A 10,581-nucleotide genomic window follows, 5' to 3' on the forward strand; every position below is an offset into this window, starting at 1 on the left:
GGTTATCATTCTATCTTCTAGCGGAGTTGTTTTTCTCGATCTTTTTGTTCTGGGCACATTTAAATCTGTGTTATTGCGTCTGACATGTTGCACTGCATTGTATACCATAGTTTTTGAACAATTTAAATGTTCTGCTATCCTTCGGTATGGCCAACCATGCTCGACAACAAATTTCATGATAATTTTTCGTAGTGTTGGATCGCAACTTTTATTTTTACCCATTTTTCTTCAAAATATTTTTCAAAACTTAAAATAAATATCGGGATTGCCGCCAAAACTACCACGAAACAATAAGAGAAGAAGTAAAAAAGTATTGAGATTCAAATTTTGAAAATAGAACGCAATATCTTAGTGTCCCTAATTAAATGGCCAGCTAGCATTATTTGAACAAATAGCACTACGATAATCTATCAGCTATACTGTAAAGAGGTTTAATGTATAAGAAGTTGTTATTGTTTGTATAATCGGGCACATAAATTACTAATTATACTTACATGTAAGAGATATGGAATATGTTTTAGACTCGTTGGAAAATAAAAATAAATTCACAATTCGGTTTAACCAAAGAGTGTCCCTAATTAGTTGACCACGACTGTATATAGTATATATATTCTTAATTTGATCGCGTAGTATAACATTGTAATTTATTATTTTATTATATTTTTCCTGAATCAATATTAATACTATTTATACACTATTTTATTTTATAAGGTAATTCTGCAAGTTAAATAGTGCACATGCAATAATAATTACAGTCCAGTACTTGATCTTAATTTTTCACCAGCATTGACACTAGGTGGCCGCAATAACCTTATAACCTTTTCATGAAGAAATTGTTCAACATGTTTAAAGCCTCTGTCAGCTAGTATTATAAGTATTCTGTTGCAATACATTTAAAAAGTCACAGTTCTCTAAAATAGTGGCATCGCTAGCATGAGAATTAAATTTTACTAGGCCGTTAGGTGTACATGTATTAGGTATTTAACAGTATTTCCTTTCTTATAATCAGACCATGTTAAAGTTTGATTAACAGCCTTTGATGGTTTCTGAATGTCAATCTCTGAACAGTCTATGATGGCATTATGATAGCGATGTCAAATGCAATGGGCAGGTTCTTTTTTATTAATTGTTTGTCTAAGTTCACAATGAATGATTTTAAAAAAACTAGCTAATATTGGGATGTTTGATGAAAATAATTTACTGGCATACGATAAAGATAAACCAAAATTGTCCTCTAATTCTGAAAATGTTGTTTTTATCCTAATTTTTTTAAGCAAAGTAAAATGTAATCTATTTTTATTTTGGTATGTTTATGTAAAAGGTGAACTATAAAATAACATTCTTTAGGAAAACCAACATACTGAAATCAAAGTCATCTTGAAGGTCTTGAAGTCATGTAATAATATAGTCACATAAACGGTACAGAGTAACGATATAACAATTATACGTAAGTAAGTTCACACTAGTGATTAGAAGTATTATAACTACACAAGTATCTCCGTTATTCCACTGCTCTTGCTGAAGTCTCCGACCAGAATGTCGCTCTCTGTTAATTCGAGCGCCGCCAAGGTGTCGTCCCCACTTCACCTACCCGCATTTGTTTTTAAACTGTAGTATTAACTGAGTCACTTATTACTTACTTTAATGTAACGTTATAAAAATGTGATATCGTTAATATCCAAGCTTCTTATTAACGACGATAACAATACAGAAAAGGTTTTATTTTGTATTAAAATCATGGTATTTTTTAGGGACTTCAGTTGTTCAATATGTAATATTGCTATATTTTGCTAATTTAGTCTCTAACTCGTATATCTTTTTTTTTTCAAATTAGTATCTTCGGTTTTAAGAAGCAGTCTATTGAGTTTTGATATTGTTCTGCCAACACTGCTACGTGATTGATTGGGAGTTGAAGATGTAGTATTTATTTCAATAAAATTGTGTGCAATTTTGTTCTTTTTTTCCTTTTCTCTTTTTACTTTTGCTTTCTTTCCACAATTTTCTCATTTTTCTTTGTTCTCTAGGAGTGAAATCTTTAATTGTTTTAATAAGTCCTTGTTCTTTTTTCTTCCGATACTTTTCTCTATCTTTCCTTCTTCTTTCTTCAAGATCTGCTTCGGTCATTTCAGCCCGAGCATGACGTGTACATATTTTTTTTGTTCACGTCTTCGTTTAAGTTACTCTTCTGCGGATAATTGAGACCTAGATCTACTTCTTCGCGGTATTCTAAAATGACACATTATTAAATTAATATCAAGCAAAAGGCAAGGCAAGGGCAAAAGGTAGAATTTTATGAAAATTGGATAATAGATTGTTTACGCGTAAAGTCAAAGACAAACGTTATTAATATTGCAGTAACACTTAATCGTAAAAATTGTAATCATAATATTTCTGTACATCTTGTCTTTTCTGTAAAAATAGTATTTGCAGTAACATTTCTCTTCTGTAGACTTAAACTCTTCTGTGGACATTGTGTCTACAGAAACGATTTCTACAGGAAAGAATTCGTCATGGTTAAAAAAATGGCGACGGAACTTTTGAGGTTAGAAAAACAGCACACAGTATCTGCACGCCAGAACTCAAAACAAACAACTACAGCATAATCAAAGATTTTAAATGATCGTACTTACTTTTCTTCATATCATCAAGAAAAGACGCGCTGATGTTTTACGAAAACTTGTGTATATACTTAAAAATATATTTTATAAAATTTTTCACGCATTTCTCTTCGGTAATTTAATTGTCAACTGACAGATTACTCAATGTTGCCAACACCTAGAATAAACCATTAAAATTCATTCCGAAATACGCAGATTTACACTAGTTTTATGCGTCTACTAAGTGTAAACATTTGGAACAACCTGTTTAATTCGGTTTATTTAGTAAAAAAATAATGTGTAATTTTTTAATATGTAAGAAAATATACACATAGGTAATATATGATCATTAAATCAAGAAGTTTAATTTATAAATTAATTTAGAAATAAATATAAGGTATATTGTTATCCTGGACAAACTTGCGCCGAGTGTACCCTCCAATGTTAGCAAATTTATGACAATTATTTATTCGGTGTCCTCCACTACAATATTTACAATATTATTGTATTTCATTTCATTAACTTACTTTTCTAACATTTCGATTACAATAATTATTAGTCTTAATGTCAAAAAATTCCAGTGCTCTATAACGACTAACAATAAATTCCTTAAATTGCTCAAACGTGGGTAATTGATTAATCTCAATGTTATTTATTACATTCAGTTCCCATTCCTTTTTACTTTCAGGATCCAACTTTAAAGTAAATGTGTGTATTATTAAAATATCCCAAGAGTTAACTTCAATACCCCAGTTTGACAAACTCCTAAACAATCAACAGTTGTATCGATAAGATTTTTTAATGATTCACTATTAATGTTAAGTTGACTTAACAATCTTCTAAGAATACAGTGCGATAGATACATTTCATTGTTATAACGCGATTCCGGCTGAGCCCAACATCTGTCATAATTGGCATCTGAAACAGGTATTTGTCTCAATAATTGCTCCGCTTCTTCATTAATGTAACCTTTGAGATAATGTAATTTTTGAACCTTATCAATTGTAACATATATTTACCTGAAAAAGTAACAAAGTTTAATACTTAAAACTTGCATTTCATTTTTTATTAAAAGTTATACATATAGTTATATTGATTTGGCTCAAGATACATGTGTTATATTGTTATTGTATGTTATATAACCATTAAGTAATATAATAAGTAAGAAATTATACCGTCATGCACTGCTCAGGCGATTTTACAGAGCCAATTTGTAACATATTCAATTCTGTGGCTACTACCCTCTAAGCCACCTCAAAATTTTCTTTTCCTTGGAGGCCGGTAAATCTTCTCGTGGTCAAAATAGGTCGGGCTTCCAATTAATGTATCGACTTTGAAGACTTTGCTCGCACATATAAACATTTATTTGTTTTACCTGCCACACATGTTTTGCAAAAACGTTCTCTTCACATTCACAGATATTCCGAAGTCATCAAAACAAGATGGACGATGAATTGGTGGACGCGATATCTGTATCTATCGATATATTTGACCTTTCTAGGTTAAAAAAAGATTATCGTAGAAAAAAGTTAATGGCTAGGTAAAATATTATGAGGAGACGTAAAGTGCGACGGCAGGACGTAAGCACCTAAATATAATAAACTGAGGACGTACCTTCTTAGACTCTCCCGGGTATAAGAAATTCTAAGATTATCTTTTTTCTTTTTCGCAGACACAGCGTTGCTGCTGAGTCAATATAATAAATACCTTTTAATTTTGTGGCTAAAATATCCCATGCTTGTTTTTTCTTTGTATGCTTAAATCCTTAAGGCAGGGCAAGTCTCTGTATAATGGGGATGATGACAATAACCATGAATTTTATTTCCTTTGAAAAATTTAAATGAAGGGAAATATATTTCCTGGAAATTTATGATGAAGATGATTTTGATACCAGAAAATTTGTGGGAATGCGTGGAAAATAAGGAAGATGTTTGCACAACTTCGCCCCAATTGTGGCTTTTTCAGGATACTGTGTTTCCGTATACATTTTGAATAAATTAATTGCCGTAGCGGATGTCATATCTGCATTACTGGTGGCCGACCAGTTTCTCTTGTAGTATTTTCACTTGACGTGCCTATTTCTTCTGCGCATTGAGATATGTTTCAGATCCGGAAAATTTTATGTATTTCTGCCTTTACAGCATCTTTAGCAGCCAATTTATTTTGCAATTGTCTAAAGCTGTTTCAAAAAACGGGATGCAGTATAGTAGAAATTCGACGAACAGTTCGAGATTCGTATTCCAATAAGCGATCATTCATACAGTTTTTCAAAGTTTGTAAAAATATTTCACCTACCGCTGTAGAAATTCTGGGACACGAACTTTGAATGTTATCAAATAGCCCGTAAATAATAGGTATAATCAAACTAGAGGTTGGATACTGGTCTCCGCTTATCCTTTGAGTTGATTGCTCAAATATATCCAGCAAAAGCACCATATCTTGTAATACTTTTCATATCATATCATTTCATATCATACTTCCTCTGGGCTAATTATTAAAGGTGCTTGAGGCAGTTTTCTCTTTGCGGCGGTTATATAGTATTACTAAAATTAACTTCAAAATTCTTTTTATCATATAATAGAGGCTATTCCAACGAGTTGGAACGTCCTGTAGTAATTGTAAAGATTCTACATCAGGATTTATCTCCATTTGTGCTTTGTGAAGTGTTAGTGTAACAATATTGGATTTTTTGAAATGTTTAACAATTTTTTTACATCAAATTTTTTTTCTCTACCAAATTTATTAATTCAGGAATGTTTAAGGAATCATTTACAACCAAATTCAAAGTGTGTGCAAAACTCTACTCTAACTAGACTCTATCAAAGGTGTAGTGGTTAGTACACAACTTTTAAGACCATTTGAAAAGAAAAAGTGCACAGTGATCGTCATGTAGGACTCCATGGTATGACTCGTCCAAATATCTGTGGTCAGTGACAAGTTATCAGCTTCAGATAAGATTTTATTAGCTTCATCAAATATTTTCGGCATTAATTCATAACGTATTTTTCTTTTATCTGGAATTTTGTTGTTTGGGTTACTGTTATGAACAAAGTTCTTAAAGCTTTTATCATTAACCAAAGAAAAAGGTTCAAAATCTGTAGCTAACATCAAAGTTAGAGCTTCGTACACTTTATTAAAATTTTGATTCGCTAAAATTTTGACTGCTCCATAGTAGATACTTCTATACTATAATTTGTACCAGATGACATTGGAGAATATGATTGTCTCATAATATCAGAATGCTTTCGTTTCAAATGTGATAGCATATTTGATGTTCCACCGCCAGTGGTTAGCACCGCATTACATAATTTACATTTAACTTTTTTGCCGTGTTCATCTACTTTTCAAAGTGGCCTTTAGTTCTTGACTGAACTTTCGCCATTCTGAAATATATCAACAAGAATAAGTTTGAATAGTACTACAAAATGGAATCTGATGGTAAGCTAAATTTACGAATTTGGTAAACATATGTGAGAATCTATTTTTTATTTACCTATTTTTTCTATTTAGATTTATTTGAAGAATATGCGCAAAGAATGACCTACTCTGACGTAGAACTAGAAGGTGGTTGTGCTAGAAATATATCAAACAGCAACCCATAGTAATGAGCAATGAACAAGGAACGCAAACAGAAAATTACAGAATTAACCACCAAAATTGCAACAAATTATTTGGCCAGTTAATTGCTATTGATTTGGCCAGTTAATTGCTATTGAAATGAATCACATAAACGGATAAGACCGCTTTGAATTAATGACTGAAATAATTAATCTAATTCGAAAGAAACAAGTTGATAATTCATTTTCATGATGTTAAATACAGCAGGACCTCTTTAATCCGAACCCCCTCTAGTCCGAACACCTCTGTAATCCGAACCCCCGACCCGAGTCCGCGCTGTCTCGCTCTCGCCCGCCAGTTACTTTCCGAACGTCGAGTAGGTATTACGCGTATTTGATTTTGTTATCCGTACGCCATTTTGTGTAGCTATTGTGTCGCTCGTGCATTTTGACTGTTATTTGTGCTTTTGCATCATGGCTTCGACGTCAAAGAAAAGGAAACACGTTACCCTGACTATTTCCCAGAAATGCGAGATTTTGGATCAACTTAAAGAAGGTATTTCTTTTAGCTTTCTTGCTCAAAAATATAATGTGGGCAAATCTACCATTTTCGATATTAAAAAGAAGGAAGAACAAATACGATCTTATGTTGTGAAAACTGAAAAGGGTCCAGGTGCTCGAAAGACGTTGAAAACACCCGAAAATCCACAACTCGAAGATGCATTATTTACGTGGTTTATAGAACAACGTCGAAAAAATGTTCCCTTGTCAGGTGATATTTTAATGGAGAAGGCGAAATACTTTCATGGAAGGCTTGGGCGCGGAGAGTTTTCTGCTAGTAAAGGTTGGTTGGAAAAATTTAAAAAGAGACACGGTATACGGCAATTAAAAATGACCGGCGAGAAAATATCAAATAACGAAGACGCCGTTAAACCATTTCAGGTTAAATTTATGGATATTATCAAGGAGAAAGATTTATGTGCAGACCAAATCTATAATGCGGATGAGTCTGGCTTGTATTGGAAAACAATACCAGATAAAACGCTGGCTTCTGAATTAGAACGTACAGCCCCAGGTTCTAAAATTTCTAAAGAAAGAATAACATTTATGCCTTGTGCGAATGCTTCTGGGACGCACAAACTGCCTTTGTTGGTCATTGGCAAAGCACAAAAACCACGTGCTTTTGCTTCTGTACGAAAACTACCCGTACAGTACATGGGGCAAAAGAATGCATGGGTGACGAGATCTATATTTCTGGAGTGGCTTAAAACATACTTTATCCCTGAAGTAAAAAAATACTTAAGTAAAAAGAATCTGCCACTGAAAGCGCTATTGCTTCTCGATAACGCACCAGCACATCCGATTGATGAAGACCTGCAATCCATTGATGAAGATTTTACAGTTTTATATATGCCTCCTAATTGCACAGCTCTTATCCAGCCAATGGACCAAAACGTTATCCAAAATATAAAGGTGAATTACAAGAAAAAACTTTTACTGCAAGTTTTTGCTCAGCAAGAATTGGAATCTGAATGTACTGTATCTGATGTCCTTAAGAAGACCACCATGAAAGATGCTGTTTTCTTACTGGCTGAAAGCTGGCATCACTTGAATGCGGACCTAATAAAAAAATCTTGGTCTGCCTTGTGGCCTCAATCACACATCGAAGAACATACAGGCGAAGACTTTGAATCCGAAGATGACATTCCTTTAGCATTTTTCGTTGATAGAGGCTACTCTGAGGCTGAAATTAATAACTTCTTACTAAGCAATGATGACCTAAATGAAACTGAACCTCTTACTGACGATGAAATTATACGGCAAGTAACACAGGAATGTGATGGTGAAAATGAAGAGATTTCACACGCTAAACCCGTGGCAAGCGTTTCCCATTCAAGCGCCATGTCTGCCTTAAATACATGTCTTGAATGGGCTGATCAAGTGGATATTCCTTTGCCAGAAAAAATGCTTTTACGTAAATTACGAGACAAAGCTTTTTATTTGTCATTAAACACCACACGACAAACCAAAATACTGGATTTCTTTAAAAATGTTGAATAAAATATGTAACGTTTATAGATGAATACAAATATTGTATTATGTATGTATCTATTATGTAGTTTTATTCACAAAAAATACCCTTATCATCTATACCCCTATAATCCGAACGCTCCACCAATCCGAACGGGGGCTAAATTTTCAGAGTTCGGATTAAAGAGGTCCTACTGTATTATAAAATATGATTGATGAATGTGTATTTTATTTGTGTAACTTAATTATATTAAAAAATAAGATGCGAGATCACCGGAGATCAATCGGTTAATTACCGATTATTACAATCGATTACTTTTACCGGTGAATCACCGGTTATTCTCCGGTACTCACTGCTCCGGTGCAAACCTCTAGTCTAAAGCATAATATGACAGCGGATTATGCCGCAGGCTGGGTCTCCTCGAAAATTATTTACCATGAAGCTAAATGAGAGTGAGGACATGGAAAGCTCAAAATTACGGAGTTGTCACTGCAGTTGACAGGCTCACCTTTAGAGAATCCTTTTGTAGCAGTTATTATGTTAAGCGGATTAACATCTGACTACGATCCTCTTATAATGGCTTTAGAGAATTCGAATGTGGTACTATCCAGTGAAATTGTTAAAGGAAAGTTATTGCAGGAGAATATCCGAAGATGTGACAAAGATGATGATGCTTCCGCCTTGTAAAGATGTTTTACATGCAAGAAATTAGGTCATGCCATTAAAGATTGTCCTAAGTCGAATTGTAAAAAGAAGACCAGACCAATCGAAAGGCCTACTAACTTAGTGAAGGGAAGAAAGACTTTATCATGGCGAACGGTGTCAAAGCGGTAAAAAAGTAATCAAACTACATAATTTCCAAACAAATTTATTTATTTACTTGTTGAATTTCAACTACTGAAAATCTCTAGGATATATACATATAGATAGTAGATAGGTATATATATATATATATATATAAATCGCGAAGGACTTCTTGCGTCTTTACAAACTACCACCCTGCGGCGTCAACTGAATGTAGTGAGATTTTTAATGTTTTCAATGCGTATGTAAGATGTTTTAATCAGTATCATATCAGTAGTCGACGTCAAATTTCATTTAAACGTTAAATGGTGATATTCAAATTAAATATTTCTAGCTGAATTTGTGCATCCGTTCACTCTTAAATCTTTCTTGCACACTGAATACCTGCGTATACCTACTAAACACTGCATGCACATTCCCGCCTCCATCCGAATGTATGTTTAAATCAATTCCGTATAATGCTCTGCATATATCATAATGATTATAATAACTAAATTACATCCATCTACTATTGAATTCAGATTGGTTCCGAATACTGTTTTTGAATTATTGGATCCAGCTTAACAGCCAAGAAGCTTCCACCTATATAAGGGCTTATAATGACTCCAGGCACAGATAATCTGGGGGCACGGGAGTGCCCCCGCCAAGACGAGCCAAGTGAAGCGCAAGGGCACTACCTACCTTTTCTCGAAGCACTTCGTCGTATTTTTGAACCTTCTTAATTTGGGTTTGGATTATACCAGATAAACAAAATTTTCGGGATATGATGTCAGTGGTTGACTTATTAAACCTATAAAGTTTCAATTGCGTAACTCTTGTACTTTAGATTTTATTGATATCTAAAATACCCCGATTTCGTCACTGACTCACTGACTCACTGATGATCATCAATATTCTAAGGTTCTTCCTGAAGTCCTAGAAAGCTGAAATTTGGTATGTAAGCTAGTAATAGTACACAAACAACAAAAAAATCTTAAAACTTAAACTTTTACCCCCCCCCCCCCCCCCCTTATAGGGTACTTGTTATAAATAATAAGATATGTATTTGAGGATTTTTAGTAAATCATCCCCTACCCTTTAAATTAAGGACAAAAATACGGAAAAAATACTCGTATGAATATCATAAAGGACTTACAAAAAGAAATGAAATCCCACAAAAACATTTCATGTTAAATGTTGCCAAGACGAGACCATGTAGCTCGCACTGTCAAAAAGTAATCAGATCTCATGTAGAGCCAAGCTTCTAACTCTACACGCCCTAACTCTGCTAGGCCTAACTTCGCAAAACGCTACACCTTAGTCAAAATATATGGCTTGGCCATGAGAGTTTTCCACCTTACGCTCATGTGAATGTAGCGAAATGGCCAATACCTATGTATAGCGTAGGAATTTTCACTTTGGTGGTCTACAAAATCTTAAAAAGTAAGTCTTAAGTAAGTATGTATAAGCAGGTAAGCTCAGAGGCACAGGCTGGTGTGGACAGGTAAGTCCGGAGTTGGACAGGTAAGTAAGTATGTATAAGCAGGTAAGCTCAGAGGCACAGGCTGGTGTGAACAGGTAAGTTCGGAGTTGGACAGGTAAGTATGTATAA

This window comes from Epargyreus clarus, unplaced genomic scaffold (assembly GCF_041222505.1).
Source record: "Epargyreus clarus isolate Ecla_fem2 unplaced genomic scaffold, WU_Ecla_fem_2.2 ptg000029l, whole genome shotgun sequence".
Taxonomy (NCBI): Eukaryota; Metazoa; Arthropoda; class Insecta; order Lepidoptera; family Hesperiidae; genus Epargyreus; species Epargyreus clarus.